At 39.9% G+C, this 27,389-nt stretch overlaps 1 long non-coding RNA gene across 5 annotated transcripts in view; it reads left to right on the top strand.

Annotated features, from left to right (window-relative positions):
* Window positions 1–5,808: 5,808 nt before the first annotated feature.
* The window catches only part of LOC118314939, a 105,932-nt gene continuing 84,351 nt past the window's right edge, over window positions 5,809–27,389 (top strand). For 2 of the 5 annotated variants that reach the window (XR_007031007.1, XR_007031005.1), the window contains exons 1-4: window positions 6,230–6,532; window positions 6,640–6,745; window positions 7,063–7,143; window positions 21,067–21,162. This is a non-coding gene — a long non-coding RNA (uncharacterized LOC118314939). Of the gene's footprint in view, window positions 5,835–6,068; window positions 6,533–6,639; window positions 6,746–7,062; window positions 7,144–21,066; window positions 21,163–27,389 lie in introns of those variants that run through there. The other 3 variants (XR_004794764.2, XR_007031006.1, XR_007031004.1) reach the window with 3 other exon arrangements.

The raw sequence follows: 27,389 nt of genomic DNA, 5'->3' as shown, positions 1-27,389 counted from the left end.
ATAGGACAGCTTGGCAATGCCCAAGACTGACAGGCACGGTATCAAAGTAACTGTTGGGTGTCACTGTAATAAATGCTTTCAGTCCCATAAAGCCAGGGATGAAATGGTACCAGCATGATGATGGGCATTTGAAGAGCTCTTCATGAACGTCTTATCCTAACTGCTTTGCGCTATTTGGCAACTGCGTGACTCAACAAACAATAAAATTTAAGTACTGTTTTTAGTGAGGTTATTTTAAAAGAAACCAACATTTGCCTCATACACTGTATGTCCTTTGTACTCAAATACACAGTTCTGCCAAGTGAAGCTGCCAAGGGCCATGCCAAAGCTCAAGGCTATTTAATCTAATTGTTATGATCCATATGAGTAGACAGGACAATGAGGCCTCGATGTAAACTCTGTGACCTCACCTGACCTAAAAGTTCACTGGCCTTAAGTAAGTCTGAGATAAAGTTACATCCAGTGGGAGATGGGTGATATCCACTTACTGACATTGCCTTGTGGGAACTACTGTGTTGCCACAAGGAACAGGGACTGCTAACACTATACAATATTAACAGAGATACACGATCAGTAGGCTCTGAATGTAAATGATAGCTTCATCACATCTGCTGTATTTGTAAAATAATAACTTGAGATAAGTATCACCGTGCTTCAATACAAAATGGCTGCTCTCCTTTTCCTGCATTTATCTGGATTATAGTCTCTGTTTTGTAAATTACTCCCTTTGGAGAGAGAAATTAACCTAGATTTCCATATCAAAGCGTTATGAATTGAGCCATTTTTCCCTGCCCTCCCATTCTGGTGAAAAGGGAGAGAGGAGAGAGTCTGTAGAGGTAGCATGCAGTGATATGCAGGCTATACACAGTTCCTTTCTTACAGGAGCAACACTGCAACAGAGAGAATCAGCAGCTTTCTACTGAAGCGAAGAATGAGATCACTGGGCTTTTTGTGCAAGGTCAACGTCGAGGCAAGACACATCGTGTTTAAAATTCAGTCCTATCCTCACTGAGCACTTGAACACACTGTGCCAGCCGGGGAACCTGCTTTGCCATTATGCAAATCGGCAGCGGGCTTAAAGTAAATACGTAATCTTAATGAATGCTGAGATCTGTGGAGGTGGGAGTGAGGGGAGTCCAAGTCAAGTAGAAAAGGGTCAGAAACACAGGGTGAATAATCCTGTGTGTCAACCAGACACAACGAGCTCTCTCTATCCTAATATGTAGCCATGTTTACAGTGAGCACAATATAAAAGTTTTCTGGCATCAGATTTTTTTTTCTTTTGCAAAAATAAAGCAAGAGACTCCAGAAATAATTGCACAATTTAGGTATTTTTTCCAAATAAGAAAATGTTGTTGAATACCTGGTCTAATGTGGAGTGTGAACAAATAATATCTCATTCTAATTACTAATGAAGATAAGTGTGGTTTATGATAAACAAACAGATGCTAATGGTTATTAATAAGGGAAGGTTTCTATCTGCTAACAATATGGTATTTCACTATTAATTTCAAACATTATGTTAATTTGTGCAATCAAAGAGCCTGCTTACATTTGCTTATTTGTCTTATACATTGTGACCTATGTCACTGGCCCCAACTTATCTCAGATGCATGAATTTAAAACAAAAGGACAGTCATTAGATGACATGTCACACAATATAGGGGTCTTGTTCTGGCCCCATGCCTGCTGGCTGTGTCCTTTGCTTTGCCCACTTTGCTCTGTGAGACTGCCAGGACATTGAGCCTGACACATCAGAACTGCTGCTCTCTTGGTGCCCTCTTTCATTCGCACTATCACAGAGTCAAAGCCTGCAGAGACGAAGCTGTCCAGAGGCTGAGCCCTGCTGGGTTTGACTGGGCCAAGATCCGATCAGGCCTTGAGGAGAGGGTCATCCTCTTCCCTGACTTCCACTTGCTATGATCTCTGAACCGATTCTAAAAAGGCCTCTGCCTTGATTTGAGCAGACAGTCCCCCTTGAAAGCTGCCTTTGGTTTGCCTTCTGTAGCCTGGAATGGGAAGAGCGGGGTCAGGCTACACACAGGCAGGAGGAAGCTGAAGCAATGGCAGAATGAGGGACAAAAACCCCCCCAGAGCTGATAGCCATGCTCCAGGTGCAGATGGCACACTGTTTTATGTGTGGCCTCAATGGATTATGTCAGCCGCGCTACTGGAGGCATATTTTATGGAGAGATCACACAAAAACATTGTCAACCAAAATTCAAAGATTCATTAACAAAGGTCATTTCCATGACAGCAAATGCCTAATAAACAGCCAAGACCCTTGAAGTCACCAAGACGGCAAAGTTAGAATGAATAGAGAAGCCTTGAAATGAGGACAGATTTTCAACATTTCAGTGTTGAAATCTTATAAAGTGTTTGTCCTTTAAAACTTATATAGGGTTCATACAGGATTTTGTCTAGATAAAGATTTTAAAATTAAAGTCCTTTATTGAGGTTTGTACAATGTAAAAGATTGAAGCAAACCTTCTAAATAGACAAGGGCACTTGGAATAAAATGTATGAATTGAGTCAGAATATTATATCCAATGGTCCAAGTAATGCTCACATCTGTCCTATAGGGGACAGAGCATTTGCAGTGAGCTCCCGAGGCTATGGAATGACCTGCCTGAGGAAGTAAGGCTGGCTGATTTAAGTAGACATTAAAAGATACGTTAATGTGATAGTCTAACCCAAAAACTGATTTTAAACATTTTTTTATAATTTTCGCAAATTTCAGACTAAACTCCCATTTTGTAATTCATTTTCTCTAATTTTAAAGTATTGATGTTTATTATTATTATCACTATTATTGTTATTATTATTTCTGCACATTTTGATGATATGATCAACGCAGACACTGCCCCCAAGGAGCCTGGGCTGCCGCAACCCTGAAAACCAGTAATGGTCAGGGGTCAGGAAAGGGGTAGCAAAGATCCAAGTCCCATCCTATTGTGTGACATGTTTCCTTCGCCTGCTCGCCCCAAAGGCCTAATGTCAGTGTTAACACTTCAAACACTCAATATCTTCACAAAGCACAAAGGACACAACTGCTTGCCATCCACATCATTTCTTCCAGGAGCAGAGATATGGATCCTTCCCAAAGGTCACTGCCAGCTGAAGTTTCAATGATTAAGCAAAGCTTTGTTGTTTGACTTTTTTCCCGTAGCAAAATCTACTTTTAGGTGCAAATTGAGTTTTTATTACAAAACTAAAAACGAATCAGATTTTATATGTCACATTGGTGGGCATTGTGGTTTGATTACAATTTCATAATCTGAATATATTCTGGGAGATTTAACAAAAAACCTCACATCATTTTCACAGAGTTTGCCTCATTGACCATAGTGCATATCCAAATAGAGTATATAGTTGTATTGCTGCTTGTGATGAAGAGTAAAAATACTGCAGCAATGATTCAAACAGTAATGGTATATATGCAGAGGGCAGTTTGAGTGGGTGCCTATGACGCACCTACATACTGTATGTTCCTTAAGTTCCTTTTTTTTCTAGTGAGGCTGATAGCTTTCTCAGGAACTGTTTTGCCACTCTTGAACCCACGAACACTGTGCCTGCAAGCATTTCAGATGGCTCCACTGCCACTGCAGCGACTTCAACAGCACACTCCTGAATCAGTCAAAAGACAGTATTGTTACCACACGGCTGAGTCCACGGTCTACCCTGTTACACATTTATGGAATCATGCACCGGAACACAGACACTGTTGTTGGCCAATCTCACAGTACGCGATCGGATTTCAACAAGGCACAGGTGACTCAGGCATCAGTCTGGTTAGCGTTCTGTTTTTAGTCTGCTGCTGTTATATTCTGGTTGTAACTCAAAAGGGATCTTCACTTTCCCCGGAATGTGTTCCTGCTCCTGAGGTGGTGATAAAACACCTTATTTTATGGGTCGCTGATTACTCACTGTACCCTGATGTGTGTGCTGATACCAATCTTAGCAAGCACAAAACTAGAGGACCCTCCGTTTTTACAATATCACCCAATTTTGCGTTGCTTTTTCCATCCTCCTGTTCGACCACACACACACACAACAGAAAATGAAGAAAAATCTCACATCAAGTGTGGCAGATAAATATATAATTGTTTGTTCAAAAGTGTTCTGCACAGTATTAGACCTTCCGATTGCTGCACCAAGAAGAATGCACTGCAGGCAGTCTCTTGAGGGAAGGTCTCATTTTCTGCCTCCTGCCGTGAAATATTCAGTCCGGCCTGAAATAATATGGGACTCGTTTCAAGGCTTAGCACTTTTCAAATATGCTGGCAATAATGGACAGGGCATCAAATGAAGCACAGGCTCTCATAGCGAGGGGAGCAGAGGTTTTGAATCCACAGCCAGGGTTTCACATAACATCGTAGACAGTTGAAGTGCTGTCTACATGTATAGTGTAGTAGTTGGTTATATGTGGGATGAGCCTATGAATTCATGCCAATGCTTGAAATCCAGTCAAACTCCAAGAGGTATATTTGTTTGGTTTTTTAATATAAACTTAACATATTTATGTCACAATATTATTTCTCAATACTAATAGTTTGGACACTGAGTGCCAAAGTATATTTCCATATTTTCCCTCTGCTTTTTGCATATCATCAGAGAATCTGAATTTCATTCAGCCTCAGAAAGAAAAGAGAGGAAAATCAAGGGCGCACCATAAATGCAGAGAGATGGAGTGCAGAAGAATGTTATAGGAGGGGGCTTTGGTGAAAGGATTCAAGGATTTAACAATCCCACATCCTCTCAGCCTGTCCTTCATCTCTAATAATCAAGCTTGGCCGCAGAATATCCCTCTGGATGGGAAAAAAACATGTTGCCTGTCTGCCTCTCACTCATCTTGAGACTGCCAGTCTTGGGTCTTCCTCTTGAAGTCTTCTGTCACATTTATGGCTTCAAACACGAAGCACAGCCTTCTTTTAACTGACTGCCATGTCTTTAAAGCTAGATATCTTTTTTTGTACCACATTAGCATGAGATGAAGGGCAGTGTGTCTGATGCAAAGGAAGCCCCCGAGAAGGCTGGACCACAGACGCTGTGAACTTGTTTGTTGCTTAACACCAAAGGCCAACGACACAAACTAACCACTTTTTAGCTCAGGTGAAATATAATGTGTAAGTCCACACGTATGCTTGTATATTCACGAGGGCAACTATAAGCACTTGAATTTAAATGTATGGTTCATATCTCACAGACTGAGGTCAGCTTTGGATTGTTTTTAGTTATGGTCCAGTTGCTATAACTTGAAATCTCAAAATATACACAGAAACAAAGAGAACCCTGCAAGGCCCAAAGTTGTGGAGGGAAAACTTGTGCAAAAATATGACAATATGCTCTTTTATCTCCGAGTGAGAAGGACACCAAGCAAACAAGAAACAAAGGATGTGGACCAACCTTGATAACATCTAAACTTGTAAAATAATACACACTTCACTTAAAGCGGTGTTGATGGGAAAATGAGTGCAACAGCATGTGCATGGATGTTCATGAGGGACACTCTCTACCCTTCAGGTATGTTTTATTACACAAAAAGAAAGAAAGAAAGAAAAAAGACAGAAAAAAAGAAAGAAAAAGCCCTGATGAAACATATGAACAGAGTTAGTAGTGCATTTCTTGGACAGGCCTTCCCGGAAGGAAGCAGCAGCAGCTCCAGAAACCGGAGCGGCCACTGGGGGGCGCCGCAGCCCGCAACTTCCTACAAAGCAACACAGACACACAAGCGGCGCTTCCTGCCTCACCCCCTCGCGCGCGCACTCAGTCCGTGTTGGGTTACAGCGACAAGCCCCCCCCCCCCCCCCCCCCCCCGAAAGATAATATTACAGGTAGGTGCGAGCCACGGACCGTGTCACTATCGACGGACGAATTAGGCATTGGGAAAAACAAGAGCGTGACCCAGAAACCCTCGCCTTAATCGGGTCACCGTGCTCGTGGTGATGGCCCCTCTCAAGTCCACTTACGGCAACCTGTGGCTTGTTTGGGGGGGGGGGGGGGGGGGCAGTGAAAACAGTCCAGCTGGACGCCTTGTGTTTCCCCCCATGCCTTTGTATGGGTTCTGACTGAGCTATGTAGGCTACACCTGCCTGCCCATATCTTGTTTTATTATATATATATATATCTAGTTGAAGGCCAGTTTACCCCTCTAATGAGCTGCTGTGAGGGTTTACTTAAGCAGGCCTGTAATCATGGCTGTAGATATATGTATAGACTTAATCCACTTAAATCTAATGTACTGTGTGTAGGGCCATTAAGAGAAAACAAAGAACGGACTCGTTTTCTTCAAATCGAATCACTTGTTTCACTTCTATTGGTCTGTCACTACACAGTGGTCAGGTTTTTTTTGTACCTTTTACAATAGCTAAAGTGCGGAATTGACCACGTCTCTCTGATCCTCTCACGCTGGAGGACTGTGCTGATTCAAGTCAAGTGAGGAGCTACAGTAGGAAAAAGAAGGAGAAGGGTAAATCTCGTACCCGGGGGTTTCTCCATGTTGCACGCGGGGAAACAGCCACAAAAAACCCAAGTAAAGCTTGTTTGAGTGTCCAAAGCGAAACGCCGAGATGATGCGGGCTAGAATATTCTCAGAAATAGGCCGAATTCAAAGTCTTCTTCTTTTTTTTTCTCCTACAGGGTTTTTGTTCAGGGTTCCGCTGAGAAAGCCCGATGCAAAGTGGGCCTACAGCCAACTGGGATGGATTCTGGGGTGGAACCTAAACAGATGGGAGTTGGTTTAAAGGTGAATACAAGGTCAATCTGAGCTTCAGTGATAAAGCTGTGGGCAGTGCTCATAGCAGTGTTTTAAAAGTTGACTTAAGAAAACAGATTGTGTGGTCAGAATAAACTCTTTAAGACCATATTGGTCCTTTTTTTTTACCAGGCTCCTTTTGTCTAGATTGCCACAGGCAGAAGAAGCAGACACCAAATGGTCAAAAAATTGTTATCATTATGTTTGTCTGGAAAATCAGCAGAATGGGGGTGTTGATTTCCAGCGGGTGGGCTTTCCCTTTGTCCCCCTTTTTTTTTTGTTCTAACCCAGATTTTCATGTTGAACAGGCTCACAGCTGATCCACCCCCTGGTGCACAACTGAGACAGAGGAGGTTAAAGCACTCCGAACGCATGGAACCATATTGCAGGTAATTAATATGTCAGCTCAATGATGAACTTCGTCAATACCTCTATCACCGCACTTAACTTGAAGCAGGAGTAGCACATGTGGGATGCTGCAGCGGGCGCAGACTGAGAGTACATTTGTCCATTAGTAAACACTTCATAGTGTGTGTTGTGATTGGGGAGGTAGTGGGGCTCCTCTCTGTCCAGTTGCAGTCATTTTTGCCCATCACCTCCTCATCGCTGTAAAAACACTTGCTGTGGTGTGGTAGATTAACAGAGAGCCCCCTAATGGAGTAATTACACTGAGGCAAACATCTATTTTTCACCTGTGCTCTGCCATTATTCTCTGTCCCCTATCCACTCCATTGGAAGTCACTTACTCTCCTTCCAATGAGTTATCATTGACTGCCATTTAGACGTTCTGGAGCAATTTGTCTTACTGAGGCCATGCGCTGGCCTCGTTGCGAAGAACAATCATTCTCCCCCCAATATATAAAACATTCATGGGGAAAAGGAAGAGAAAATGCTCCACAAACAGATAGTAGAGAGTGGCTAATAGATACTATAAAGGTGACAGACAAGGAAAATAATGTAGTAGATTACTGGGGTAGGAACAAGCCTGCACAACCAATACAAAAGCTTCAGGGACCTTACCGCTGGAAAAAAAAATCCTTCACCACACAAATGTGTTAAACGGGTTGTATGGCAGCTATTGGTGGTGGTAATTGCTGCTGTTGCAAACAAAATGTGTCTCAATTTAAATTTCAAATTTTCCATCATAGTTTATCACAATTTTTATTTTACTTACATTGTTTAACTTTGATAATATTGACTTGGCATTTCACTAACATATTAACTATAACGTTTCTAATTATAACGCCTAATTATAACGCCCAATTATTTTTTTCCTTTTTGGTTGGTTCGTCTTTGACTGTAAGCTTGTTATTGATTGATGCCAAGGTCTTTGATTCTTCTCTCCTGGTTATTAAAGCTTGAGATGATTTGATTCTATGTAAAGACAACACTTTTTCCATCTTTTAACCTGTAGGTCGCTGATATTTTACCACATAACAGTCTGAATTCTGCACCAAACCAATGGAAATAATATACAGAATATCACATGGTAGATGGAAGGGATAGAAGCTATTTGACCTTTTTTGTGTATCTTAGCCTTTGCTCCCATCATTTGGGCATATTTTTCGTCTCATGAACAATATTATAGATACTGATTGGTTATTCAGATATGAGTCAGTTTGGCACAGTTCTCCTGCAGGCAAGCTTTTATTTTTTTTTCATTTATTATGCTTTGCACAGTCCAACACACATCCCACTCAGTCCCACCAGAAAGGGTTAATCACATCCTTAACTGAGTGTTTTGTTAGATTAGTCCTCCTCCAACTGCTTAACACAATGACAAATAACCATTATTCTTTTTCTTGCACTGATAATCAGGACAACTTAAACATTTCTTACCAGCACAAGTGAAACCATTAATCCTCAGCGATACTGCTGATAAGTGGTGACTTTGGAGTAATGGCCCTGTCACCTTAAAAAAAAAAGACAGAAATGTTGTACAATTAAAACAAGATGCCAATTATATTTGGTGCATCCTACCTCATAGTGTCATCAGGAGGCACCATTCAGTGGTAATGGATGAAATAATGGACGTAGATTTTGTTCATGATATGTCCCCCATACTAAAATGATCAGTTTAGGTACTTGCAGGCAGTAGACGGGATGACATGGTCCAGATACGAAAAAAATTAAGTGTAAATGTTAATGTTTGTCAGTTTTATTTTCATTTGGCTGACAGTATAGATTTGTATAGAGAAGGTGATAAGGAATGTTCAAGGCTGCTCAACTTGAACCCAAGTACACAGTGTTTTTTACAATCTTCAAACTTTCCCCCTAACATAATGCAATACTGCAATATATTTTGGGTAAACTTGTTCACGTGATATTTTAGTATAATGCAAATTATATAAATAATTATTCAGAGTTAATTTTGCCTCTTTTAGTCAGTCCATTAGCCGACAGAAAATGAATCAGTAGCTATGGGGATTATAGATTAATCGTTTTAAGTAAATTTCCCAGCAATTTTTATTTAATTTGATGGTTTCCGCTTCTCAAATTTGATAATTTTCTGCTTTCTCAGTCTCAAGTTGTAGTAAAGTGAATCTCTTTGAGTCATGAATTGTTGGTCGGACCAATCAGATCATTACATGACATAAACGTGTGCTCTCGGAAGTTGTAAATGACAATTTTTCACGAAACGATTTACGGATTAATGGGTCATGAAAATGTTTAGTTGCAGCCCTGTTTGCTTTTCCTTCTATCTGCATCAGACTTACCACATCATAATGCATTTAGTTCCCATGACGCCTCTCAAGAGGTAGTCAGAGAAAACATGAATCGCTCCAGATGGCATTTAAGGTGAGTGTAGTAGACTGCAACTGATCGGCCTGCTAGAATAATGGTGCTATATGCAGTTGCATACATACAGAGCACTGATAATTTGTCTGATGCCACCCTTAACTGGGAGAAGTAGGCACTGGTTCACTACGAGTATCATCAAACATACAGTACATTTTGTGGCACGTACTGCACTTTCATGTCCTTCAGTTGTAGTTGCAGACAATATAACTAAAGTGTGTGTATGTTGTTGTGATACAACACTCACACTGCATGACTCACCGTGCAACTTTTTAATACTTTTGATGTGGACCTGACACATGGTGACAGCTTTTTAAACATGGGCTAACTACTTATTGTAGAGCGAACCACCAGTGCCTCAAGAAAAGGTTAAAAAATGTGATTGAAATTCCCTCAATTTAATTGTCTTCTCCATCATACGTCCTCTTTGTCACATGGCCGTCCCCAGCACTAATCGGGTGTTGATGTAGCTGCCTAGGAGTGTTGCATCATAACTGCCAAGATGATAATAAACACGCATAATTGGGTTTGTGATTGGATATGATTTTAGATGATTTGCTCATTTTCCTTTAGCAAATTCAGGTATCTTGACAGGCATAAGGCTTATTATTTTTACTGTACAATTGGACAGGTTATATTGTTAGCCTCAATGAGGTAATTTAAATGTTGAACACAGTTTGCTCCTTTTGGACTTAATGGGTTTGCTATTAGAATAAGATGAAAACATGTCCAATTAATTGCTCAAAGCTGATCAAGATGGTTCAAATATGTTCCAACTTTGAGGTTGAACCATTTATTTTTCTTGTCTCATCAAGCACACTGACTTAAAAATGATGCTTGCCGATAGTCAAAGTAGAACTAATTAGCTAGTTGAATATTTCCAGTTAAAACATACCATTCTTAATACAGATTATGAGAAAAATGCTTTTGCCACCTGATTAATTCTCTGTTGTTAGTTTAAATCGACATTTTGAAACATGTTTATCCAAACATTTATCTCGATTGAATTGTAAATGTAAACATCTGAACATCAATAGGCTACAGTCTGCATCTATTGGGTCTTTCTGGTTTTGAAATAGAGACTACTTATACTATAGTATGAGTAGTACATTGTATATATTGTACATACATTGTACCCATACAGTACAACTGGAAATGTCTATATAGTCTTAATTTTGTTTTAGGATAATTTGGGTTATTGTTGGTTCCTGAAAGTGCTCAGGCGTCATCGGGCTCTAAGACATCAAATTTAAAAAAAACTATTGGAACCCTCAGAATTATTGTATGAAAATTTTCATATTTATTAGCTTCCTACTATACTATTCCTCTTATCTGTTATTGAACATAGTATCTTATCCTGCATGTGAATCTTACCCTCTTCTTCAGCAGCGGCACTGTCCCAGGCCCTTTATACTTAGTATTTCTATGACCGTAGCTCTGTTTTGATCAAAAGGGTTCAGGGGCCTAACTTTCAAATCCCTCAAAGCCCATTTTGGCTACTCTTTGTTTAGCCCATTGCCATTCTGACCCCATGCTTCTCAGACTTTGAACTCAAAGCTTGGAAAAGCCGTATCGCTTCTTTAAACACATTATCAGTGGGCTAGGTTTTAAGAATATCACTAATCATCTTAAGGTTTTAGTGCAGTGTGGCGGTGGCGTTTAAGCTTTGGGCCCCATTTACTTGCATGGGCACAGTAAGATAGTTTCTGTGAAATATAGGATAACAAAATAGCAGCAAGTGGTTTGTAACTTTATGCTTTTCAGGTTAAAGCCTCTTGAATCAACACACACCATTGCGGTAATGCACTTTTAGAATTATGTTTTTTATTAAATAATTTTAATTTAAAACTTAATTCATGAGTTATACCAGGTTTGGTGCAGGTTTGTGGGCAATAGGTTGTGATGCTGCTGATATCTGTAGGGTGTGGTTTTCACTCCTTGTAGGATCTTCCACGTATCTTCTTAATACAGGATTCTCAGTATTTATTTACATTCATTTCACTTATTTAACTCAGCCAACAACCTTCAACATACAGCTCTGGATCTTTACCCACAGCTAAGCAATGGGCAAGATTGTCGCTTGTAATTTTGCCTACTTTGTGTATCAGGTTAAAACTTCCTCCTACACATCATAGAGCTTGGGTTGAAGTTTAATGTCAGCTGTTAATGTTGCAGTTTAATAAATAATTTATGTATTACTGTCAAGAAATTGGCTCGGACTGCATTCCTTCTTAAAGGGTGATGCAGCACATGCATATTATATAAAAGACTACACAAAATGGAAATGAAGAGCTCAGATTCATGTCTTACCTGCTTGATGGTAAATGATGCATAATGAATGCTCAGCAACGTTTTAGACCATGTCAATCAGCCAAGCTGGAGGATTGTTTTTCTTCATTAATGCAGAACTAAAATTCAAAAGACATTTTTATCATATACTGTTGGTCTCAGTGGAACGAGTAGATGCTGTTTTTGTGTCTCAGTATTTGCTTTTATTTTTGTTTTTTACACAAAACCACCCATAGCAGTGGTAGAAAATATACCATATCACATTTTTACATTTAGATGTCCTTGTTTTTTATTTTAATGGACATGTCATATTGTTCTGTTAATGTCCATAATCTTGGTCTCAACTAGATTACATTACATTGAAAGCATTTGTTAAGTTGGTAAAAAATTGTCCAATCAGGTGGGTTTCTGAACACATCAACACCATCAGAGCGAACACACACTCCATATGTCAGGTACACCCCAGCTGTGCGTGTATGTGCGTGCGCGCACATGTATGATTGCATGAAAGTCTTTTTGTGCCCTTTTGCTCCTCTCACACCTCTTCGATCTCATCAGCCCACATGATTGAGAATTGGCACCTTGAATCATATTGTCTTCATCTGGAAATATTTCAGCTGCATTTCTGCCACTCTAAGTGGAGATGAAGATAAAGAAAAGGGGAAAGTAAAAAAACACACCCTGTTGTGTGAATCTTTCCACAAGGCCTTGAACCCTGCCATTCATCCCTTTCACTTCATCAGCTGAGTCTAATTGCCAGAGAGGACAGGATACCGAGGGCCCAATTGTTCCTTATCCTCTTTGGAGCCTCTGAGGCATGAAAAGCGAAAAGGCCTGCTTTTGATCTTTTTTTTTTGTTAGTTTTTTTCTTTTTTCCTGTCGTCTCCTACTATCTTTTTCCTCAGAGTGAGACACTCCATTCACATTGTGCCCCCGTCTTCATTCACGCAAAAATAATTATCAAGCTCTGCTTCATCAAATAATGGTGGATATTGGAGGTCATAATGGGGAGGGCCAGAGGTCTGCAGGGGTGGCCTAAGGATGTGGTGGAGCTCCCAACTCATCTTAGAGGCATGCTCTTTAGCCGTGGCTACCTTTATGTACCTTGACCCCGGTTTTCGTTTGCCTGTTCTAATGAGACCCTCTCATGCAGCCAGTGCAATAGAGGTCTTGCAATGGCAGGGTTGGGAGGGCAAAATACAATGAGACACAGGGCTGTGCTCATACAAGGGCGCATCTGTGCCATCTTATTAAGCCATGGAAAAGAGCTCATGCGTCTCAACGTCCCATAGGCGCTGAGAGCAGATCTATTGACACCTACTTGTCCTTTGCGGTCAACACCTTTCTGTAAAGAAGCAAGCACACCCAAGTTCTTGTTAGAAGTAATTCTTGGCAGAGTATTTAGCGAGGCAAAGTGTTTAACTCGCTTCGGGTGGCCATGAGGCGTAAAGGTAAAGAATGATGTTTTATAATAATAAGAATTCCTTGGAACTAGAGAAATGACAAGGGGTGTCAAAGACCAGTTTGTCAAAAGCAAACGGTCCTTGTATTGCAAGGACAAAGGGCACCAAAGTCTTTCTTGATGCTTCTTCCCATTATTAATTTTGTGTAGGTTCAAACGCATGCTTTAGATAATTGTTAATTTGATATATATATATAAAAAAAAATAGTTGACTTGGCCATTATCCATGCCTAGAAATTTAAGTGAAATATTTAAAAAATATATATATGTAAGATAACAGACCTAAGACAGCCAACCTAACTACCTGTCTAACTTACTCACTAAAATCACAGCAGAATATACTATACTACTATAAGCATAGCACAATGACAAAAAAAACACAAGTAGGCAAACAAAACCTTTAAGCAATCATGTTAAGCACGCCTAACATCTGAGAACTGTGCGAGAACAAAGCAGGGCTCCTGTCAGAGCATCGATCCACTCCTGAAGGCACGCACATCCACAGCTCTCTGATTGCTCCCTGCCTCTCGCGCCTCTTTCCCCCGCGCCTCTAACTCTCTGCTCTGGCTCCTTTCTGAAAATGTGCTTATCGATCTGGCCTACTTCCTTGGAGTTAACTCGCTGATAAGACCTGACCAAGGGCTTCCAATGGCCTGAAAGAGTTTGTAAGGCTGGTAAGAAGGCAAGGTGATTAAAAAAGAAAAAAGCTTGTCACTATTGTGACAACATTAACCCTGGTCTGATTTGAATCAAATGCTGACCAAGTTGAGTAGTCCTAAAAATATTGAATCATTGTAACCCTTTTTTATTTGTTTAAAAAAAAAGAACTGTTAAGTTTTTTGTGTAGTTTATAATCATAATTAATTGTCTAGGTATCTTTGTGTTAGACTCTTGCATATGGTTTGATAGAGCTTCACAAGACATTTTACCTTTTCAGTTGTGAGAGGAATCCTCATAGACAGAGTTATTATTGATGAATTATGAGAATATTGAGCAACATTGGTATTGCAGTGATGTAAAAAGGGTCTTGGTCATTCATTCATTTCTATTTGCAGTTGAGCGTCTTGAGAGAACCAATGGAGTTCAACTTGACTTAATTGGTAAACTACAGTATCTGCATTATGAAACTGGTAGATTTTTGAGACAAATTTGTCCATTGACTTTCAAACAGCTGGTTAAATTAGCAGTTCCATTCGATTCAGTGAGGACTTTCATTGTTATCCTTGTTTTATTCCACTATAAGACATCTGTGATAACATTGAGTAGAAATAAGGAAACATGACAAATTATTAACGAATCTCATCATTAGTTCCTTATTATCTCTCTCCAGAAAACTTACACAAAGGTATCAAAAATCAGTGTTGCCAAAAAAAAAGTGACTCATGTTTTGTGTCAGTATGTGCAACCGTTTCTCCAGAGAGTGATAACATTCAATGTCAGTTTGTGTATATTTTTGCAAGTGTGTTGTGCTGTCATGTTTGTAGCATTCCATGTGGGAGGGTCTGTTGATAAGTAAGCCATCTGTAGTGTTCTGCCGAGCGACATGTTGTCAAGCGAGATTTGAGAGTGTGGAGAGACTTGACTTGACAAATCTTGGCACATAATGAGACAGAAGGGAGTAAAGGCTGAAGTCTGTCCAGAGATAAACAATTAGATTTGTCCCTGAGGTAAAGGCCAGGCAATGCAAGGACTCTCAGACTAACAAAATCAATATGGCTTCCAGTAAGAACACTCAGGGGTAGAGTGATCAAGAGGTTATCATTCATTTCTCATTTGGACACATATACACGTCAGTATGATTACTAACTTGAAAGCTTCTTGTCAGTGCTGTATGCATTTGAAACAATGCATCTGCTATTCAATTATCCGTCATATATGATTGGTCTAATAAGACATGAGAAAGTAGATCATCACGAACACTGAACTATGGTCGTCAAGCCAGATTTCTTTATTGTGAGAGGATCTTAAAGGACACAGCATTTGGGAATGATACTTTCACACCCTCAAATAAAACCATAGTGGATCATGAGCCACTGATAGAGTGGGCAGCCCCATTGCTTGCATCCTCCCTCAGATCCTGCCTAGACTTGCAGGTCTTATCCAACATCTCACCACTGTTCCCAGCAGGCCCCACAAGGGTAGCACTGGCAGGGCAAGGGGGGTTGGACTGTTGGAGGCGGGGGGTGTCCTGAGTTGTGCCTTCATTGGCTTCAAAGAAGACAATAAAGAGAGTGGGTGAATGGTTCGGGGTGGGAGTGGGAGTGGGGACCATCACAACTTGTCTGCAACTGCTGTTAGGTAGGGAAGTCTCCTCTGAGACGCTTAGTCACTGACCATAAAGGTGTGAGTCTGAGCCGCGGCCAGCCTGTCGCCTCATCTCCATGGAGACGGCAACGTGGCACCCCAGTGGACTTGTCTCTGCTGTGGCCTGGAGCAGCATGAGCACTTGGGGATGTGACCTGACCATCACCTGGGCTCCTGGGGCCCAGAAGGCAGTGCTCTGATGACCTCCAACAACCTGCCAGTCTGTCATCTTGGCCTGGGGAATAACACCAAAAAAATCAGCTAGGGATTCGTGTAGACACATTGTTTACCGGGTCATTGTATCTTTGGAGGAGGCTTTTTGAGAATGGACTGTAGTGATGGAAATACTTTCACAATATTATTTGATATTCTAAAATGTCCTCTGCCCGTGTTACCCTTTCATGTCAAGATCATTTTAGACTATACTCTACTTTTAAACTTGGTTTGTCAAATTGAAACATCAGTTTAGGATGTAAAGGGTAAAGGTAAATTAACATAATTATAATACTTACTGATGTATTTCATTCTTAATTTTCTTAGCAAGTGAAAATACAATGAAATCATGGTTTGGACATAAAATGCACTATTTTTTTTGTAAAATAAATGTAATAAATTTAAAACTCCTGCACCATATGTGATTATTGATAAATGCTGCTCCCCATCATGAAATCCCCAAAAATACTAATTGAGATGACCTCAACATAAATTGGTGTCTCACCAGACCTTAAGGCTGACACTCACAATTAATTGGCCACTTATTTTCTTAGTTAAAAATTATCAAAAATTCACATCACCGTTTTCTACAGCCTAGGTTGACATTATTGATTTCTCATTTTGTTTGACCATTTGTTCAAAACCGGATAATTTTAAGATTAAATGGACAAAATGGACTAAAGAAGCACATCCTAACAAATGATTGATCAATTATTTAAAATGTTGCAGGTTGATTGACTATCTGAGTAGTGGTCACCATCAGCTCACAGTACTGACCACATCAAACATAGGCTCCTTGAAACAGCAGCAAAAACCTAAAAATAGTTTTTCAAAATTTTGTAACCATTATTTAGAAATATGTGCATTGTTATGGATTGCATTCTACTCATGCAGGTTTTAAGTCTTAGTCTCAGCTAAACTAGAATATCACAGGTTTTCAAGATTTGTTAGCACACAAAGTAAAACAAATATCAGAAATACAAAATGCAAAATAAAGAAGCTGGCTGTCATCTTCTGTTTCAGGGGTGTGGGCACCACAATAGTAAAAAGAAAAAACCTCAACAGGATTAAATACATAATCACGAACATCAGAGTACTTCCTGTATAATCTTACAGACTATTGTTGGTATCACTGTGATAAATAATTGCCAAACCATCCCAAATCTTCTGCATTCGAGTGTAAAGCTGCACCGTCCAAACCATTCCCTGGAGACTCTTGTGTTGCATTATCTGAAAAACCAATACACGAGATTCCGTGGAAAAATCTGTGCTTTCTTCCTTTCAGCCAATAAGAACGGGGATTTTGAATGGAGTGGTGATTCTTTATGCAGAGCAGACACACGACACCTTCCAGACAGTGAGAGATGGCGAGCCCTAATAATACAGAGCTGTACAATGGCTCTGACAGGCGAGCATTAAAGCAATCAGGGTCCCAGGCATTCCAAATCTCTTTACCGCCCACCCTCTAACAGACTGGGAGATGGGCGGCTGACCTGTGAGCTGTCAATCATGGGGGATACCTGCTGGAGCCTGATCAGGGAGTGCTGAGGGCACCGGTCCATCAGATCTGTTTTCACACTCCAGACACTAACATTGCAAGCATAACCACAGACACAAAAAAGCCCCACCGCCTCACTCTTAATTAGGAGGTGTGTGTGTGTGTGTGTGTGTGTGCATGTATGTGTGTGAGTGTTGTTTGGGGGGCGGTGGGGGGTAGGTGGACTTGTTTGGTTTAAAAGGGTATGTGAGTGTCTTAGATATAGGGGGATAGTAAGTGGAATCCCAGTGAGACAGAGAATAACCTTTTCTCTTGATTTAGGATTCAGGCATTGATCTGTCACACTGTTTTGTACAAGCAAGAGCTCTTTCAGCATTGCTTCCGTGTGTGTGTGTGTGCATGTGTGTGTGTGTGTGTGTGTGTGTGTGTGTGTGTGTGTGTGTGTGTGTGTGTGTGTGTGTGTGTGTGTGTGTGTGTGTGTGTGTGTGTGTGTGTGTGTGTGTGTGTGTGTGTGTGTGTGTGTGTGTGTGTGTGTGTGTGTGTGTGTGTGTGTGTGTGTGTGAGAGATGGACTTGTTCATTAGCTGTCTGTAGCCCATTCCAGCAAATAGATGACCATAATACTGCGGTTAGTTAATGGCTTTCTGGTGTTTCCTCTAGAGTCTGCCTGTCTGAGGGCTGACTACTAAACCTCGTCCACTGTTTTCTCCTCCCTTTTCCAAGTGGGGAGTCTTGTGTTCCTCTGCCTAACTCAGACAATTGGCTTCAGCCAGCGGGCCAGTCTGTGAGCAGTCTGGCCACATGGACTTGCATTAGAGAGCTAAAAGCAACATCACACAAAAACATGCTGATCTGACATTCTGTCTCAGCGATGACTGGAATCACATTGGTTCTCCGCAGTTACAATCCAGTCTGTGACAGGAAATATTCTCACAATGAGGAGTTATGTTTTTGTGTTCTGCGATGTAATTTACCAATTTTTTTAATTAACTGTGAGATTTTGAATTCAAACTAAAATATGCATAAAGATGAATCTAAGGTGTAGCTCTCCAGCTTTTGCAAACGGCATCAAATTATACAGTATTAAAAACACACTTTCTGGAGCCTGCTGTAAGTCTGCCATCATGTTGCATTGCTCTCCATTAGCCAATACTATTGAATTATATCACTCTCTACCAACATTAACAGTGACTGCTTTGTTTTTGAGGAGCCTGCAGCTCCACGCTGCATTGTTACCTCTATAACTTGGCTAAAACTTTGACTAAAACATTGCAACAGACAGACAGAGTGTTTGTGAGTCTCAGGTGAGTAATTCCTGGGAGACTCCATGCTCAACTGACCCAAACAAGGAATCTGCACTGCCAGCAAAACTAGTTCTTTGTGAACTCAAATTTATACAAACACATTTCCATCAGAGGAATAGTCCTCTATAGTCCCTTACACAGTAATGAATGAACTGTACTAGTGAGGGACATTTTACAGTGTAAAAAGTTTAATCTGTTAATTAATTATAACGGCTTATTTGCCAAATAAATACAAATATTACGCTTGAAAGGTGTAGATTGCTCAAGTGTATTTGAAAAACAGATATATACTGTCAAGTGTGTCAGCTGAGCATAATACAGGGTACAATACCTTATGGTATTGTACCCTGTATAATACCAAATGTCAATTTCCCACCATATAATCAAACCCTTCAAATATATGTTTGAATATATTTATCAATATAGATTATAAACATTTATACAAACAAGAGGGGTGTGTAGATAAATGCACGTTTCACACTGTATTGTGCTAAAGTATATTATGCTTGCTGTATTCTTTGTAACTCTGCCTTGGGTTTTATTTTATCTAGTTTTTCAAGCATTTTGTATAACCTTAATGTATTTTCTAACTCTTACCAGAGATCTATATGTATATTGAATGGGAATGTATGTGTGGTGGTTATGTGTCTGGGGAGGTGTCTCCTGCTGACTGGTTTTAAAATGAGATCCCTGAAATCTTAAAATCTTGCCCCTCATTTTGCAAGCTTATGGTCTTCCCGTTTTATGAATAGAAAGTAAACGACCACAGATAGAAGATGAAAAGAGTGTGTGTTTTAGGGTGGATTTTTACCCCAACCATATTTGACATTGACTGATGAGTTTCGCAGAAGTCTACTTAAACGGGCCCTCAGTGGTGCCCCCCCCAAGCATCTGGGAAACTCGATCACTTCTGGGGCCAGTAGGCTTAGGTCTCCGGTCCAAAGACAGACTTGTCCTGTTCCTTCCAGATCTCTGATGTCATCCTTTACTGTGAACATGCATATGATCATCTGCAGCTGGAAGAGCAGCGCATATGCATTTCATATCACCCTTAGCTATTTTTGGGTTCACTGGACCATTCACAATCTGACATCACTGTGAAGTTTGGTTTTGACAGGATTTTTCCTTCCATGTTCCCGTCCATTGACAGTTATATCCGTAAAACACATTGTGTCTTAAAGTTTTTAAACCATGTTGCTTGAATTAGATATATCCTGGTTTTACCTGTTAGTTTAGCTAATTTGGTTGAGTCCCAATATGGTTCATTACATAATGATCACTTCCTCTTTAACAGTAACTTTGTGAGACGTCTGCAGGCTAGAATGTGTTGAAATATAAACTTTAATAATTTGACAGAGGGATTATATTACATTCCAAAGCAACTTACAGTTACCAGTTTTTACTCTTTTATTTTCGGTTTTCAGATATTATTTCATTGTACTTATCTACTTTGACTAAAGCGTCACGTCGTCAGATGTAAAGAGGATTTCTCATACCTCACATGTGAGCCATGATGGCCCCAGTGGAATCAGAGCTTTCCAAATATTATAAATGTCCAGAAATGATTCATGGTTTCGGGTGTAAAGAAGGATCATGCTCAAACCATACTGGATGCCATTTTGTCTGCTTTGTTAATTTTTCCATTTCTCAACTTCAGCATGAACACACAGCAAAACAAACAAACTTGAAAGACTGGGCCAACAACTTTTTCCCTTTATTGGCAGCTGATACAAGAGCTTGTCTTGGCTGGAAAAAAAAAAAAAAAGCAACTGCTGAAGCGTTGCTGGACCTCCAGACCTTTGTGACCAATGGCGTGTCATCCCTCACTTTGTCATGTTTAACTAAAACCAATCCCCATTCAAAGCAGCATCCATCAGTGTTAGTTGAGAACAATGACAGATTGCCTTTCTGCTGCACTCAAAGCATCTGGATCCTTTCTCTACTCCCCCTCTTTTATTTATGGTAAACAGCCTGAATAACAGCTGGGCAATGGGAATTTACAAGTTAATCAATTGTTTGTTAGGAGCCACAGCAATGCCCCATAACTAACCATCTGCAAGTTAATGTTCATTTACCATGCAAATTTTCCCATAGGCAACAGCATATCTATTGATATCGTCTTAAGACACGTGAAATACTTAATATAGAAAATTACACCTTTTTAGGGGGCTACGCAGAACATATGGAGAAGTTTGATATAGTCTGTGTGGAAATTAAAAGTTAAGGATAACTGAATCCATCTGAAAAATGAATTCAAAAAATGTGAAAACAAGTATGAAACTACAAGAGCAATGACCCTTGAGGTCCCTTGCACATTTTAGTCTTTCAGTAATGACTTAGAAGTCATTATGTTTAATTCATTGATGATGCATCTTGGAGATCACTGTTTATCCTGAACACTGTGCTTTCTGTTCAAGTGAAGTTGCCTTTGTCTTTTCGCCCAGGTTTTTTTTCGCCTTTGCCAGGGTCTTGGTCTTTTGTGTCCTCGTGTTCCTTCTCGGCCCCGCAGGACGACCCGCACACACACAGGCCTCAGACAGGTCAGTCACAAGTATCCGTCAACATGCAGGCAGCAGTCCACAGGATTGGCTCTTGCGCAATGCCGCATTGGAAAAAATTTAAACATAATTTATTTGTGTTTGCAATAAAGATTGCAGTTTACATTGATGAAAATGTAGATTCATATATTTTTTTAATTAATAACCGAAAAGAGCAACACAAACTTGAGAACTCCATGAAGACAGAAACGTGACCAAAAATATCATAAAGAACCTACACCATCTAATTCCCTATTCTCTGGACCCACTGTCCCTCCAGAATAAGAACATCATTTGTAATGATGACAAGAATCATTCATTTTAATGATTCATCTGACAAAACAATGTTTAGAAAACTCATACATGCACAATTGAAAAGCAAAATCTAGTAGAAATCCATTGCAGAAAATGGGCAGTAATTTTCTATTAAATTTACTTTATTTGGCCATGGTATCTTGGCAGCCTTGAGCCAGTGTTGGGAAAGGGCACCGTTTACAACTGTGCTGTGAGCACTGGTATTCACCTTTTCCCATTTCCCAGCTGCAGCACAGAAACCACACGCTACTTTATTTATAATCCAACAAACCTCAATGTGTAACTCTTGCCCTGTACTCTTGCTCGCATCACACAATGAGGTCACTTCCCTCTGCACCTCCACCACTGCTCATGCATTCCAACATGGCTCTAGGACAGCAGCCCAGCAAAGCTCTGTACTCGTCAAATCACAAAGAGGCCCAGATCAGAGCCGAGCTGGACGGGCGCCAGGATCCAGGATCCAGGCCCTCACAGCCCAGGCAGCTGGGGGCAGCCTATAATAAGTGGGAAACAATGAGAACTAGCACTGCACCACCCACGCTTTGCATGTGGATGTCGATTCAGAATTGAAATTAAATGGTTTCGTAGGTTTTCTATAGACCACACTAATTATGAAAAGATATGAAAACCACTGGTGGGCTTATACTACATATACATTACGGTTGTATGTTTTAACATAACAGAGCCTGAGCATGTTTTATTCAGTTCACTATTGTGAGTCAGCAAAGCTGAAAAGGACATGCCCTCAATACTCACAAAGGCATAAAAAGAGGCTTTTTGGAGTTTCTGGAGCTTTTGATTTTGAACACTATTTATTCTCTCATGTAATTAATTCACTATAAAAGTTTACGATAAAAGCTAGGAAACTGGATTTTTCTCCTTTTCTGACAATCATTGAAAAAAACAATATATGTACAATTGTGCTTTTTTTTCTACATGGGAAACTAGACATATTAAAGGCATTCTATTTTAATGAATAATAATGCAGAGTTCGCTGTGATGTAGATGGTGGTGGTGCTTTAATGGTCCCTTGTAGCCTCTTAAGCCTCTGGTGATAAATCTCACACAGGCACACTCGTATAACTAAAACCCAAACCTCATTCAGCTTCACATCCATCAGTGTTTGGCTGAAAGCGATGACAAAGCACTTTCAATTACACCAGTAACTGACTCTGGAAACAGTTCATAGAAGAGTCCAGGCTCGGCGACTAGGGGGAAAACACAAGGGGGAGGGCAGAATGGCTGGTAGGGCATCCGTTTGACTTGCTCCCAAATAATAAAAAGGGTGGTGTTAGCCGGGGACACAAGGGATGCTGCCAGCATCGTGAACCCAAGGACAATTCACCTATTTTGTGTGCTGTCACCCCTGTAGTCTGATTTATGGTTGGGACATCCTTCCTATGACCCGTTCGTCCATCAGCTCGGCGCTATAAGGATACTCTGGTGATTAGAGGCTGAAGTATCAAAGCGTCCTCAGTCAGGGCCCTTGTCTCGTACCAGAGGGCCCTGCGCTGCTGAATAGGGAGTGTGGCAGTTGGGAGGGAGAGCGTTGCAGTGGCAGGAGAGTGCCATTCTTAACCCTGAGCACCAGAAGATAGGAGAGCTTTTTGAGAATCCATCAACTGTAAATGCTTCATCCCATAATGTTGGTGTTTTCTTTTACATTTTCCAACGCAATTTGTAATTACATTATGTGGAGTGTGTGCTCTCTAAAAGTTAACATGGCAGTGTTTAATTGGAGTGATTTCTACCCATAATTGCGTGATCCTCTCTGCCACTTTTGGCTTCCACTTTGTTTGAATAAGCAGGCTAATTTGGGAATCCATCCTCAAAATTAATCAGTATAGCATACTTAATATTGGAGTTCAAAAATAAAATAATTGAGAAAATGTAAATCTGCTTTGAATAATAGGGGCCTTAATCATCAGCCAAAAAACCAACAATGACAGTACCAGGCGGGGAAACATCTAATACAACAATGAATAAGTGATGATCATTTTTTTTTTCTTTTTCTCTCTTTAAAACGCCTTCATTACATAAATAAAAACAGAGTCTGATCCTCCAGAGAACCTGATCTTTTAAAGCAACTCTGACACCAACCCCCCTGATGAAAGGCACACTAACATCAGGAGTCCAGAGCCTTTACTCTCTAACTTCAGGCAATTATGACACAGAGAGGATCTTTGCCTTCTGCACTCAGAAATAAGAAGAAAAAGGATTCTCTTTTTTCCAAGCTTAGTTGTAAAAATAAGCTTGCTCTCCTCAATTGCAGTCACCCCGTGCCCTTTGCAATAGCAACAAGGATGTATCGGAACAAGCCATGGGGCAAAACAAATCACTTGTGATTTACAGAATTATAAAGATTTTAATAGCTGCAATGTTTCTCCTTCAGATTGGTCTTTATTTCCAGGAGTCAAAGTTTCCTGGGCGCCTCAGGCTTTTAAAAAGCAGTAATTGGCCAACTGAGAGACTTAGGATCTCCCTGAGTGATTGAGTGTATTTGTTGCTATGAACTTGAGGGTATCACTCCGAAGATCACAGGTCCGGGTTGTGAGAGCCTGCAACTTATCAAGCACTATTCAGTTTGCAGCCGTGGAAGTCGGACTACTTTTTCATGCAGTTTTGTTTAAAGTTTTAACCTTTCTGTGGAACTTCATGGTATTCTTTTGTTTTCTTTTGTAGTTTTTTTGCTGATTAGTTATGTTTCCTAATATTCAGCATAAACTATGGGGCTCTGGTTTGTGAACTAAAGCTATGAATTAATGTAGAATAATTGTTAAGTTGAAGAGCATGACTGGTGTAGTGATGAGAAAAACAGTGGAACACTAAGTACATCTTTGATAAACAACATTCATTTAATATATAATAGAAAATTATTGTTATTTTACCCTTTGTTTATATAAATGTATATTTATTAAGAATTGACAACTATTCCTTAGTTGTCGTTAATGAACCCTTATGACAAAGAAATGTAATTGAGGCTTTTACAGTTAAACCATGAACTTTATTATAAATAACTTCACAACACAAATGCAACCAAATATATACAACTTTAAATCAATATAGATATGCTAAACATAATTTATTTTAATGTAAAATGTCTACATAATTTCACATCTTTTCTGCATTGTTTATTCTGTGGAATTCAGATTTTCATACTGGCAAACATAGATAGTCAGTCAGTAAAGATTTCAGAATTATCAGCTTTAATTGATTTGTTTTCATAATAGAAACTAATTTTCTCACAGATAAATACACAGATTTAGTTTACTTGTTGTATTAATGATTAGGTCAAATATATTTTTCCTATGTTCTGTAGATGCAGCTCTAAATTCTACTCGACACATCTGCCGAACAAACTCTTAATACCGAAAGCATGTGCTTTCTGTTAGGAAAACAAACCTGGCGGCAGCTAAGCTATATTAAGGAAATCCACCAGGGACGCATAATCGAGTTTGACTCTCTAGCGGTGGTCTCCTTGTTAGTGTTGTGAGTGTCAGAACTGACAGTGCAGGTAACTCAAATGCCACTTAAGGTTTTAGCTTCAATGGCTTTTGTAAAGAAATGACCATGACCTGTATAGCTTGAGCCCACATCCCACACCCTTTCTGCCTGACAGCCGCTCAATGGCAAGTGTCTGCCAGCATGCCGAGGGGAACGCTGCCAAGCAGCCGGAGATAAAGATGATTACCACATCCCTCTCTCCCTCTCAGGCTGCTCACTGAAAACTGATACCTACTAACAAACTGCTGTCAACATGTTGACGAGGCAGGGAGAGTGAGAGCAGTAGTATGTGCTGAGAGACAGATAGGGATGTGTGGGAGAATCACTGTGAGGCGTCCGAACAAGTTAGTATTAATGACATTGAAAAATAAACTGTTTTTTTTTCTCGCTGTTTTCAGAGCTAACGCTAGTTTGACAGACTTGAAGAAAGCAATCAGCACTTTAATGTACACTCACAAGAGAAAGAAAGTATAATTTGCACACAGTGAATGCTACACTGACAACACTTTCTACTTTAAAGTATTATTGTGCTGAATATATGCAAATCTATTTAGACCTTAGGCTTTTCATCCGGGTTGGAGAATGAATATAGTTCTTCCAGAAAAAAGTTATAAATGCCATTGTTTTTATATAAATCCCCCACTTTTGAGACTCACTTTGTCGAGTGAAATAAAGGGGGATCACAGCTGATGTATATTTTCCTAACTGTTGCAGTGTGGGTACAGGAAGCCGCTCAAGAGTAGCCAGAATCATTGGTAATTAAAATATTGCTTTGCTTGATTACAAAAGAATTTGATTGTCTGATTTTCAGCAGAAGGCTTATTTTAGTCGCTGTTTTAATGCACTTTTGTTTTTGAAGATTGGGAATGAAAATCATGATAATGTGTATCCCAGCATGAAATATTGTTCTCAAAGACAGGAAAAGGAGACATGTTAAGTGGATGTAATACATATGGAGATTCTTTGAAAGATGCTAATTAAAGACGTAACTCTTTTTTTATCATAATTTGCAAATGAAACTTTTTTTCATGGATTATTTTCAGGGCACTACAGCTTTGTTGGAGAGTAGTGTCACTGCACATTGAGGATAAAAATACAAAGATATTGGATAGCGTAGTATCATTTCTATTTCTTATCCTGACAGTGTGTGGGATAAACAACTAGTTAGTTTTATGTAGATAGAGAGTTTAAAAAAAAAATTGGATACAAATTTACGGTTATAGTGAAGGTAGGAGATTTCTGCTCCTATATGAAAAATGTCAATGACTTATGATAAAATAAACTTCACGCAGCCTCGTTCTACAGTTGGGCTCTCCAGTTGATTACTATGAAACTATCCACATTATTTCACTCTGGAACTTTGTTGAGCAACAAGATAAGTATTTCTCTAAAAATCAATTTTCGAGAAGAGACAATGGAAACAAACCTAAGTGCTAGTTTGAACCAACCCCATAAGGCTTCCAGGGAAACCACCAAGTCTAAGAAGCACTTTATTAGCCAGCAGGGGGGGGTCAGGAGGACCAGCCCTATCATTGATTGAGGTTGGAGGATGCATCCACAGCTGCACTTTCTCTAAATTTCTAAGAGTAAATATGCACCTTTGAAGTAGGGGGTGCCTAGGAGCACTCCTCTGCACAGATTGTGTGGGTTTCTGTGGGGAGCTGTAGTTACGGGAAAGATCAATGGACAGGGCATTAGGGGGAAGAGTACACTGTCCAGCCCTCCAGCCTACAGAACAACTCAGCGGCTCCTAGATGGCCAGTGTTATTGAGCTTAAGGCAGTTTAATTCTCCATGCTGTTTTGTCAGACTGAAGAATTCCAACCTTTTCCCGGCTGCAAAATGTATTGGAGAAAAAAGATGAAATGTACTATGAACTGTATGTACTGTGCAACTAGAGTTTGGTTCATATTGTTCTGCCAACACTTTTTTTTCCTTTCTCTTTAGCACAGCAACACAACAGAAATTCTTACTTACAGAGGACAAAAAGATTTTAAAATGAACACCGACTGAGTACTTTTACTTTGTAACTTTAGCTTGGTCGCACAAGGGCTTTTGTATTTATAACATATAGTAGAATATATGTATAGTTTAATTTTTATTACGTTTGATAAGCATTTTAGCTCTTCTAATTCAACAAAGATAGCTTACCCCTCTTGAATTTCTTTCGACGGGCTTTTTAAAACTAAAAAGATCTACTGAAATTTTTGACTGGAATATTCTTGTCTGCATAATTACTGACTGGAAAACGCCTCCGTCCACTTCGTGAAAGCATGGAAAAACCCATATCCTGCTCATTGTGTGGCTGGATATGTGTACTTGTGGCAGGCTTTAAGTGCATTAGATGTGTGCTGAACACACAGCTTCCATATTGTGGTTTGTGAAGACTATGGAAAAGCCTTTTGGGGTGGC

This window comes from Scophthalmus maximus, chromosome 7, assembly GCF_022379125.1.
Source record: "Scophthalmus maximus strain ysfricsl-2021 chromosome 7, ASM2237912v1, whole genome shotgun sequence".
In the NCBI taxonomy this organism is placed as follows: Eukaryota; Metazoa; Chordata; class Actinopteri; order Pleuronectiformes; family Scophthalmidae; genus Scophthalmus; species Scophthalmus maximus.
This window is presented reverse-complemented; position numbering and strand designations above follow the sequence as displayed.